Source organism: Cynocephalus volans, chromosome 1 (assembly GCF_027409185.1).
Source record: "Cynocephalus volans isolate mCynVol1 chromosome 1, mCynVol1.pri, whole genome shotgun sequence".
NCBI classification, from domain to species: domain Eukaryota; kingdom Metazoa; phylum Chordata; class Mammalia; order Dermoptera; family Cynocephalidae; genus Cynocephalus; species Cynocephalus volans.
The window spans coordinates 202,016,280-202,028,683 of record NC_084460.1 but is presented as its reverse complement, the minus strand read 5'-3'; the positions used below and the strand labels follow the sequence as shown (position 1 = coordinate 202,028,683).

General features: G+C 34.3%; 1 protein-coding gene across 1 annotated transcript in view; it reads left to right on the top strand.

Moving 5' to 3' along the window:
- The window catches only part of DPP10 (dipeptidyl peptidase like 10), a 686,000-nt gene that overhangs the window by 25,700 nt on the left and 647,896 nt on the right, over window positions 1-12,404 (top strand). The gene's annotated exons all lie outside the window — the stretch shown is intronic.

Below are 12,404 nucleotides of genomic sequence, written 5' to 3'. Positions count from 1 at the left end.
GTACAACTCCATATGGAGAGGAATTTGGCAATGTTTGGTAAAATTATATATACTTTTACCCTTTGACCCAGCAATCACACTTTTAGAAACCTATTTCATGAATACATTGGCAAAAATATGAAAAAAAAGTATACCCAAGGCTATTCACCATAAGTCTGTTTGTAATAGCAAAAGACTGGAAGCAATCCAAATTTCCTTTAATAGTACTGTGGCACATCTAAAATCCAATACTTTGCAACTATAGAAATGATTAAGAAGTATAAATACTATATTTTTATCATTATATATTTGTATAAATATATTTATATTGTATATATACATGGGAGTGTATATATGTAAATATATATACGTATACACATACACACAAATACATACATATATTTAGAGAAAAAATACAAAGTGGAAAAAAGTGTGTATTATTTGCTGCCATTTTTCCAAGAGGGATAATATGTATTTTCTTGGTATATAATATAAATGGATACAAATCTTTCCATGAACTTTTTATAGTACACATGTAAGAGTATACAGTATTCTTCTTTGAGTATACATTATCTTATAGAATTGGTTTTGATTTTCTGTAAATAATTTTCATAAATTTCCTTATGAAAAATTAAATCAAAAAAGGAATTCCTTAATCTTAAAAGTAAAAGACACCAGTAGACCTAAACGTGTTTGCAGCTGGTGACATAGTAATGCAAAGAAGAACTATTTCAAGTGACTTTAAAACACAGTGACTTGAATATTATATGCCTAGTGGAATATCCTTAGATTAAAAAAAAAGAAGAAAAAGAAAAAAACCTGCCAGAAAAAGTAGCTGGTTTTTGTTATCCTATTTTTAGAATGTTGCTATTGTTATTCTGAGACTCGTGTGTGTGTGTGTGTGTGTGTGTGTGTGATATGAGCTAAATATTGCGATCCCTGATGTATGGATGAGGAAACTGAGGTGTAGAGAAGTGTATAACCTTTTGAAATGTAACACATGGGCAGAACTGGCCTTCCAAATGAGGTCTGACTTTCTGACCAGTGTATTCTATGCTATTGCATGCTGCTCTTGTAAGAGGCTTTCGAGCCATTGTTACCTGCTATTTTACAACATGCCGTGAACACTTGTGGAATCTAGATTGCAGGGGACTAGAATGGACATGTATGTGTGATGTTTTTAATACAACATGTTTGATAGAACAGAAAATTACTCATTATTTCATTTTCTTGTACATTAGTCTTGGCAGATGCAGTATCTAAGGTCCCCTCAGGAAGACATTACTTGATGAAGAGCCTTTCCTGTATTATCCATAGAAGAATTGTTATGGTCAAATTTCTGGTGTTAAGTTTTTCCTGTCAGATAGATTTAAATTGGGACAGTGTCTGATACATATTTTAGACATTCAGTGCATGTTAATTATCGTCACCAACTGGACAAATTTATGTTGAAGCAGCAGCATTGTAATTGGAAGAGAGGTGCTCTGTAATTCAAAAGCTATTTTATACTCAAGAGACATGTTAGGGGATTTTAATGCTGATTCAACATGGCTTTCAAGAAAGACGTTTTTCTAAGATCATGTGATCTTTGTCCCTCTCATGGTTTATAATTGTTGTCTACTCCTAAAGCTGTTAGGAGCAAATGTTCTTTATGTTCTAGTATGATGGAATAACTATACCTCACCCCCACATGCAACACCTGTAGAGATGAATATTTGATCGGGCTTGCAACTAGGGAATGTAGAGGCTTATTTTGCTCATATGTCTTTTAAAAGTGTGAATGCATTTCCTGATAATCCTTTGAACTTGTGCTTCAAAATCTATACAGTTATTTACTGCTGCAGTAAAGGAGTGTGCACTTGTTCATGTTCTCATTTCTATGTGTGTTAATTTATTTATGTGATTGTTCTATCACAATAATACTGATTTTGGCTATGTGTACCCAGAAATTACTATTACGTATTTTAGTACTGTAAGTTAGATAATGAACCAAAACATGTGGGACCTGCATTGTTCATTTAGAAGTGGTAAAAGCTTTTTGATGCCTTGACAGAATTCTTAACAGCTGTTTCTGCCTTGTTTTGCTGGAATTCCATTTTTTAGTGACAGTGGAGTTGTATTTTGTGGCACTGTATCAAGCAAACAAAGGAACAGGGCAACTCTTCAGAGGAGGTTAGAATTTTCTCTCACTTCTCTTCCACATTTACTTGTGTACCAACACATAATATTTCTTTTACTTTATTGCTTCCAATTTGGTGAAAAAGTAGATTTGACCATGACAACCAAGCAGTTAATGGAACAGAGGCGTAGATAAAGAACACATCTTGAAAGGAATACAGAGGAGCAGTATTTCATGTCAATCTGAAGTGTTTATAGTATTGAGGAAGAAATACCTCTTATTGAAGTGTCCTTTTTGCAGGGACGAGATGTTCACTTTTTTTATTAATTGTACACAATCTATCAAGTCCAGCTATATTTTCCTAGAGATTTCTTTGAGGTTTTCTAATTTTTTTGAAATATAGAAAAAGAAAAATTTCAGCTGGGGCAGAAGAATTAGATTTCAACTTACATGTATTTGATCATTAGAGCGTATTCTTCCCTCAAACATCAGATATTTAACAGAACAGATCAACTTGTGCTTTATTTGAGGCTTGGATCTGTCTGCTTCTTCTAACTGGGCTTGGCATGTTGACAATGACCTACTAGGTAAATTGTTCCTCTCCTCTATCATATGAAAAAATATTTAAAAATTATTACTATAATTTTTAATTACTGTAAGATTATATTTATTTTTAAAATTCCTTAATTAGTTGGGGTTTAGTTTTTTGAGTTTTGAATTCTTCTTAATTCAGCTTGGCATCCTATATTTTACAGAAATAATATTTTCCTCTCAGTTTTCTAATTTATTAGTGTAATGTTGTTTATAATAGTCTCTAGAGGTTGAAAAAAAATCTCTGTCAAGAGTTTTAAATACTTTTCATTTTTAATATTTTATAAGGGTGTCTTTTCACAATTTTTATTAACATTGCACTAGCTCTGCATATATTAATTTTATTAATTTTTATTTTATTGCATGGACTACAAAAATATAATTGGGGATTAAAAAATTCCTATTTCAAAATATATTTGTAATTTTGTTTTAAATGATCCATAAAAGTTAAGACTGGACATATATTTAAAAAAATTAGATTTTCCTTCATTTTATTGGGTAGCTATCGCCATGAAAGAGAATACTTACATTTATTATCACTGTAAGTACAGTCAGGCAAGGCTTCTGACCATTTTCTCCTGGAGATTGTTAAGGCATTCACAAATATTTATGGAGCTCTCAGCTTGCCTTTGTCACTTTGTTACAAAATATGGAGGTGTGAGTAAAGTATGAAAGATAACTGTCCTGAAAGACCTTATCAGAGAACTGTTTGGAAGACAAAGCACAATAAAATTGAAGCACAAGGTTGAGTATAGCCACATACTATGGTAAAATATGTAGAGCAGAAAAAAGAAAAGCTTCTTATCAGAGTTGCTTTATTGCAACATTGAATCTTGTGTCACGTCTTGAACATGGATGAACAAGGTTTAGCCCAGTAGTGGTGAGTTGGTGGATGTTACTGGTCGGAAGATATTATATGGCCAAGGGCTTAATCACAGAATATTGGAAAAACAAAGAGGAGACTGGAATAAGTGAAACTGAAAATATGGATTCACAGATTCACCTTTAAGAGTTACTAGAAGAGTTTCACATCAAAAGTGGTCTAGTCGAGATAGCACCACTGCAAGTCAGTCATCTCCAGCCATTTTTAATCACTATACTATGACTCAGCATTCACATTTTAGGGTAAGATATCTTATTGGCTATATCTCCAGGTCCTTTAGGCATTGGCATCTGATTTTCTTTTCTTTTAATTTTAATTTTTTATTATTACAAATTCATTGTTATAAATTGTAATTTTTTTTGGGACCTCTACCCGACCTGTCACTCCCCAATCCACCTCCCTCCCTCGCCCATATCTCTAGTATCCTTAGGTTTGTTCTCTCCTTCTGAAAGTTCAGGTTATTGTTGTGGTCTTTTCTTTCCTTCTTTCCTTCCCTCCTTCTCTTCTTCCCTCCCTCCCTCCCTCTCTCTCTCTCTCCCCCCCGTCCTTACCACTTTGTTAGCACCCAGTTATGAGTGAGAATATGCACTATTTTTCTGTCTTGGCTTATTTTACTTAACATAATTTTCTACAGACTCATCCATGTTGGTGCAAACGGCAGAATTTCTTTTTTATGGGTGAGTACATTGTGTTGTGCGTATTTACCACATTTTCCTTATCCAGTCATTTGTTGAGGGACACTTAAGTTAATTCCATATTTTGTCTGTTGTAAATAGAGCTGCGATGAACATGGGAGTGCTAGTATCCCTTCAACATGATGACTCCCATTCCTTTGGATATATACCCAGTAGTGGGATTGCTGGATCATATCGTAATTCTGTCTTTAGTTGTTTGAGGAACCTGTGTACTGTTTTCCATAACAGCTCTGCTAATTTACACTCCCACCAAGAATCTAGAAGAGTTACCCCTTCTCTGCATCTCACCAGCAATTGTTATTCTTGGTCTTTTTAATAATTGCCAGTCTAACTGGGGTGAGATGATATCTCTATGTGGTTTTGATTTGCATTTCCTTGATGATTAGTGATGTTGAGCATTTTTTCTTGTACCTGTTGGCCATTTGTATGTCTTCCTTTGAAAAATGTCTATTCAGCTCCTTTGCCCATTTTTTAATTGGATTATTTGTTTTTTAATGGTTTGTTGAGATGTATACTTTGCAAATATTTTCTCCCATTACATAGGGTGTCCTTCTGCTCTGTTGATTATTTCCTTTGCTGTGCAGAAGCTTTCTAGTTTGATATAATCCCATTTTTTTCCTTTTTCTTCAGTTGCTTGTGCTTTGGGAGTTTTATTCATAAAGTCTTTGCCCAGTCCTACTTCTTGGAATGTTTCCCCTATGTTTTCCTTTAGTAATTTTATAATTTCAGGTCTTATGTTTAAGTACTTAATCCATTTTGAGTTGATTTTGGTATATGGTGAGAGGTACAGGTCCAGTTTCATTCTTCTGCATGTGGATGTCCAACTTTCCAAGCAACGTTTATTGAAGAGGCAGTCTTTTCCCCAATGTATGTTCCTGTTGCCTTTGTCAAAGATCATTTGGCTGTAAATATGTGGGTTGATTCCTGGGTTTTCTATTCTATTCCCTTGATCAGCGTGTCTGTTTTTATGCTAGTATCATGCTGTTTTGGTTATAATAGCTTTGTAATATAAGTCAGGTAGTGTTATGCTTCCAGCTTTATTTTTTTTTGCTCAGGATTGCTTTAACTATTCTGGGTCTTTTGTTGGACCCTATGAATGTTAGGATTGCTTTTTCTATTTCTGTGAAAAATATCATTGGTATTTTGATGGGGATTGCATCGAATATTTAGATTGCTTTGGGTAGAATGGACATTTTCATGATGTTAATTATTCCCATCCAAGAGCATGGTATGTCTTTCCATTTTTTTGTGTCTTCTTTAATTTCTTTCAGTAATGTTTTGTAGTTCTCCTTGTAGAGATCTTTCAACACCTTGGTTAAATTTATTCCTAGGTATTTTATTTTTAAAAAACTATTGTAAATGGGCTTGATTTCTTTTTCTGCTAGTTCATCACTGGAATATTAAAATGCTACTGATTTTTGGGTGTCGATTTTGTATCCTGCAACATTACTGAAATTGTTAATCAGCTGTAAGAGTTTTTTGGTAGAGTCTTTAGGTTTTTTTCTATATAAGATGATGTTATCTGCAAAAAGAAAAATTTGACTTCATCCTTTCCAATCTGGATGCCCTTTCTTTCTCTTGCCTGATTTCTCTGGATAGTAGTTGTAATACTATGTTAAATAGGAGTAGTGAGAATGGGCATCCTTGTCTTGTTCCTGTTCAAGATGATATTGGCCATTGGTTTGTCAAAAATGGTTTTTATCTTGTTTAGATAACTTCCTTCAACACCTAACTTGCTGAGAGTCTTTGTCATGAAGTGATATTGAATTGTGTGGAATGCTTTTTCTGCATCTATTGAGATAATCATATGGTTTTTGTCTTTGATTTTATTGGTGTGGTATATCACATTTCTTGACTTGTGTATGTTGAACCACCCTTGCATCCCTGAGATGAATCCCACTTGGTCATGGTGTATAATTTTTTTGATGTGTTGCTGTATTCTGATTGCTCATATTTTGTTGAAGATTTTTGCATCTATGTTTTTCAAGGATATTGGCCTGTAATTTTCTCTTTTTGTCGTATCTATATCTGGTCTTGGTATCAGGGTGATGCTGGACTCATAGAATGAGTTTGGGAAAATGACTTCTGTTTCAATATTTTTGAATAGTTTGAAGAAAAGTGGTATTATTTTCTCTTTAAAGGTTTGATAGAATTCAAGTGTGAAGCTATCTCGTCCTGGGATTTTCTTAGTTGGAAGATTGCTCATTACTGCTTCAATCCCATTGCTTGTTATTGGTATGTTCAGGATTTCTATTTTTTCTTGGTTCAGACCTTGTAGTTTGTATTTTTCCAGAAATGTATCCATTTCTTCAGGTTTTCATATGTTTTAGTATACTGATTTTTATAATAATCTCTAATGATTCTTCATATTTCTGTGGTATCAGTTGTAATGTCTCCCTTTTCATTTCTGATTTTTTGTTATTTGGGTCTTTTCTCTTCTTTTTTTTTTGTTAGCCTAGCTAATGGTTAGTCTATTTTATTTATCTTCTAAAAAAACAACTTTTTGTTTCATTGATCTTTGTATTGTTTTTTGGATCTCTATTTCATTTAGTTCTGCTGTGATCTTAATTATTTCTTTCCATCTGCTACTTTAAGGATTGGATTGTTGTTGCTCTTCTAGTTCTTTGAGGCCCAACATTAGGTAACTTATTTGGAGTCTTTCCATTCTTTTGATGTAAGCATTTATTGCAATAGACTTCTCTCTTGTTACTGCTTTTGCAGTATCCCACAGGTTTTGGTATGATGGATCTTTATTTTTGTTAGTTAAGAATTTTTTGGTTTTCTGTTTAATTTCTTCTTGGACCAATAGGTCATTCAGGAGACTGTTGTTTAGTTTCCATGCACTTGAGTAGTTTCCAGAATTTTGCTTGTCATTGATTTTCAGTTTTAATCCATTGTAGTCTGAAAAGATTCTTGGAATTATTTTGATTTTTTAAAATTTACTGAGACTTGATTTGTGACCTAACATGTGGATTATCCTGGAGAAGATCCATGTTATGATAAGAAGAATATGTATGCTGTAGTTGTTGGATGAAATATTCTGTAGATGTCTGCCAGGTCCAATTTGTCTAAGGTGTAGTTTAAATCCTGTGTTTCTTTGTTGCCTGGAAGGTCTGTCCCAAACTGAGAGAGGGGTGTTCAGGTCACCCACTATTATTGTATTAGGGGCTATCTTTCTTTTTAGTTCTAAGAGTGTTTGCTTTACACATCTGGGTGCTTCAATGTTGGGTGCATACATATTTATGATTGTTATGTCTTCTAACTGGATAGATCCCTTTATGTTTATGTAATGGCCTTTGTCTCTTTTTATAGTTTTTGGTTTAAAGTCTATTTTTTCTGATATAAGAATAGCAATATCTGCTCATTTGCATGGTATATATTTTTCCATCCCTTCACTTGTAGTGTATATATGACTTTATAGATGAGGTGGATCTCTTGAAAACACCATATAGTTGGGTCTAGCTTTTTTAATCTAATCAGTCAGTCTGTGTCTTTTGAATGGGGAATTTAATCCATTAACATTTAGGGTTGTTATCAACAGGGTTGTTATCAACAAGTACTGCTGTACTCCTGTTATTATATTGTTTTTTCTTTAGATGTTTTAAATACCATTTGTTCCTTTCTTTCCCTTTTATTTTCATCTTCAATGTTAGATGAAATTTTGAGGTGATATGATTTAGCTTCTTTCTCTTTCTCATTAGCATTTTGATTTTAATGGTGCATTTTGCTCTTTCTTATGAACTCATGATAGTGCTCATTTGTTTTCAGATTCAGGGTGCTGGACCCCTTTGAGAATTTCTTGCAGGGCTGGTTGTGTGGTATTGATCTCCCACCATTTTTGTTTTCCTGGTAAATACACTATTTCTCCCTTATTCTTGGCTGGCAATTTTTTTCTTTTAGTATTTTGAATATATCATTCCATTTTCTTCTTGCTTTAAGGTTTCAGTTAAGAAATCTGCTGTTAGTCTGATGGGGCTCCCTTATAGTTGATTTGATGCTTTTCTCTTGCTGCTTTTAGTATTCTCTTTATCTTTGAACTTTGCCAGTTTGACTATACTGTGTCTTGGAGAGGATATTTTTTGTGTTGAATCTGTTTGGGCTTCCTGGATCTGAAGGTCTGCATCTCTCTCTATACCTAGGAAGTTTTCTGTTATTATTTTCTTGAATAGGTTTTCCATGCCTTTTCCTTTCTCTTCCGCTTCTGGAAAACCCATGATTTGGATGTTTGTATGTTTGCAATTGTCTGCTAGCTCTCTTAAGTTTTATTTTTAAAAATTCTTTTCTCCTTTTTTTCTGTCTGCCTGCGTTATTTCAAAAAGATGATCTATGAGGTATGAAATTCTTTCTTCTGCTTGCTGTAGCCCGCTGCTCAAGCTTTCTGTTCTGTCTTTTATTTCATTGTGTGAATCCTTCAGTTCTAGGAGTTCTGCTACATTCTTTTTTAAGGTATTAATATCTTTGTAAATTTTCTCCTTCACTTCCCAGATATTTTTTTCTGTTTCATTGTGTTCTCTAATCGATTCTTTTCTTATCTCTTTGAGTTGTCTTAAGTTCGGTGCTCAGAATTCCTCTTCAGACATTTCAAGGTTTTCCTGCTCTATGGGGTCTGGTACTTGAGTTTTATCATATTCCTTCAGCAGTGTCATATCTTCTTGTTTATTTGTAGTTCTAGTATTTTTTGTTGATGTTTGGTCATCTGGTAGGACACTTGTTTCTTCTGTTACTCTGGAGTGGTCTATGAGGGGAAAGACTTCCTCTTCTATTTGTAGGCTCTGCTGGTGACTCTTCTTATATCAGTACAGTTGAGTGTGCATTGGACTGCTTTGGCTTCCACTTGGGCTGTGGGTGGGCCTCTCTGGGGCTTGATTGATGGGGGCCAGCAGCAGCAGCAGCAGCACACAGATGGGACCAGTTCTTGCCTGGACTCCCACTTGGGCTGTGGGAGGGCCTCTCTTGGCCTAGATGGCAGTGGCCAACATCTGATTTTCTAAACTACATTTAAAGCCTATATAACCTCTAATAAATGACTTGATACATCTGGGTAGCCAGAATTTGGAATGATGGTAAATCTTGGCCATAAAATTTGAGAGCTGGCTCAATTGCATTCAATGTGGATAAAGAAGCAGGATATTGGGTCTTTAAGCATGCTTAAGAAAATAAATACTCCTACACTATGATATTTGTAGTTGGGGTGATTCAGAATTCAACTGGGTAAACTACACAGCATTTTCTTTATTCTTTAGAATCTTATTACTAAATTTGTAGCACCCAAAGATTTATGGTGTACCTATGACCCTGATAAATGCTATTATTTCACTGTGATTTTTAATAGCAGTACTTTTATTTATTTATTTACTTACTTATGCATTTATTTATGTGCATGCATGTATGTATGTATTTTTCTACTGGGGATCTGTTGTATGTTTGTATGAGTGTTTTATTATAATCATACATATTATATAGAGTATCAGTGTCAGGCGAATTATGTTATTTCTCTTGGAGCCTATTGGCTTTTAAGCCCTGGGCATCAAAAACAACTATAAATAACTATTAAGTTGCTGTCATCTGACACTTTTTACCTTCTGCACTAAAGGGCTCATCATTTCCTCATTTGAACTTCTAACTCTTAGGTTTGAATATAACAAATACCTGAGAGGAACTTTCAGAGAGCCATATAGCCCTATCTTTCTTTTATATCATATTTATTTCCAAAAATTATTTGAGAGAAAATTTATAGTTCATTTAGGATCAGACTTCTCAGTTCTGGTGGTTGTTTGTTCTCCTTTTGTGTCTACACTTCTTGCATTCATTATCTTTTAGCTAATAGCATTGTGTTCCTTATATTTGTATTTAGACTGAAGGGACGATTTACTTTTTACTTATTGTCTTCATGGGATGGCTAACTATATCTTGATTTAATAATGCATAATTTGCAGTTTGTGTGCCTGAGGTGGGGTACTGTTGAATAATATATGGAACACTTTGCTTGATATTTTTGAAATCAAAAATTGTCATAATACCCATAGTATTTTAAAATAAACAGAGACCAGCCTTCTAGATAGCTGACCTTTAACCACCAGGAAGTATATAAAATGCTTATAGACTGGAATGATTATATCACAAATTTGATGACACCAAAATGAAACCAGCTCTGGGTTCCATTACTATTTCTGTGCATCAGTTGTTGCATCTGAGAAGCACTGTACTTTTTGTTTCCCCACAGTTCATCTAGTTTGAAGCAAGAAAATTTAAGAGTGCACCAAAACAAACTGCCTTTTCCACCTGAACTCTCTCTTCTTTGACAAATGGTTCAGTAGGGCATCTTTTCCATCCAGAGCAGTGCTGTATTTGAAGAATGAAAGCATTGAGAGAGATCGTTTGTTGTACAGAAGCAGAGTTTGAAATAACCATCACTACTGCCAATCTGTGCTGTAATTCTTGGATTTTCACATAGGTATACAAAAAGCCCTGTGGCAAAATTAAACATTCAACTAATGTTTTTTTCCAAAGTCATTAAGCACCTAGCATTTAATCTTTTATATATGCAGATTAAAAATGAAGGTTAAGTAACAACAAAGGAATCTTCATTCAGAAAAACTCTGGCATACTCTTTAGTGTCTGATTTATCAATTTATTATGCAAAAGAATAAGATTTTATAACAATGTAATTTTCCTAAGCAGGCACAGCACTTGAAAAAGTTATGAGGACTTGTTTACTCTGCTAACTTAATTCTCTGCCCATTTCTCTGTCAATTCCTTTTGCCATTTTAACTCAGAACACTTTATCTAGGACCACCCTGCTGAATACAGGTCAGCCTCCAGATTCTTTCTGATCCCATTCTCACATATCAAGATTTTATCACTCTTTATACTTGTCTGCTTGAGTCATTCCACGTGTTGGGAGTATATTTTTTATACTAATTTAAAATAAGGTACAACAGACTGACTTGCTTAATATATTTACATTTTCCTGAGGACTTCAGAGCTTTATCTGGAAGAAAAAATCAGAGGGGAAGCAGACATGCTAGTTAATTTATTAGGAGGAGCAAAAAGCAGGGAATTAATATTTGGAAACAAGGGAGCCTTTCTTGTTCCTCGATTCATAGCACTTACTCAGTCCTATTTTTGAAAATCCTCTTAATCCTATTAAGAAAATAAATGGGACCCCAGACATTATAAAATCTAGAAGATCTAAAAAAAACAACAACAAAGCTATAGTGGGCCCTCCTTACCAGTGGGTTTTGCATCTGTGAATTCAACCAACAGCATATCAAAAATATTCAGAAAAAATATTGCATCTGTACTGAACATATGCAGACTTTTTCTTGTAATTATTTCCTAAACAATACAGAATAACAACTATTTCCATAGCACTTATATTGTATTAGGTAATATAAATAATCTGGAGATGATTTAGAGTATACAGGAAGATGTGCATAAGTTATATGCAAACACTACACCATTTTTTGAGGGTACTTTAAAAAGTTCATGGAAAAATAGAAATGGAAGATAATGAAAATATTTTCATGAACTTTTTGAAGACTGCTCTTATATTAGGGACTTGAGCATCCATGGATTTTGGTTTCTGATGGGGATCCTGGACCCAATCTCTCACAGATACTGAGGGACTCCTGTACTTTGAAATTGCACCTTTGGTCAATCCTCACCTGAACACATCTCACAGTTTTAAAAATACAGAGACATTATGGTGGTCTGTTTGGAGACAGTTCACATTTTTCACATCACTTCTCAGTTAATGAAGCCTTAAACGAGGACCTGCTAATCATGTCTGGACATAAAAAGCAGAGGAAGTGAGTGCAAGAGGAAACAAGAATGAGTCCTTAGCAAGCTATTTCTTTTCAGGAGCCCATGTTATCCTCAAGGTGTATGGAAATACTTTTTTCTAAAAGAAAAAATGCTCCACTTTCTGCCCTAGGAGTGTTCCCAGCCCCTTCCCAACAGCAGAGCAGTGAGAGGAGAGTGAAGACTTGACGTGATCTCAGGAGCAATGGTTTTGCATATTCACAATTGCTAACCCATCAGGAAATCTTGAGGTTAAAAATTCTTATTTGAAGAAAGAAAATATTAGGGAATTATAAAATGAAAAGGTTTTTCACTTCCTCTTACATTAGTGCCT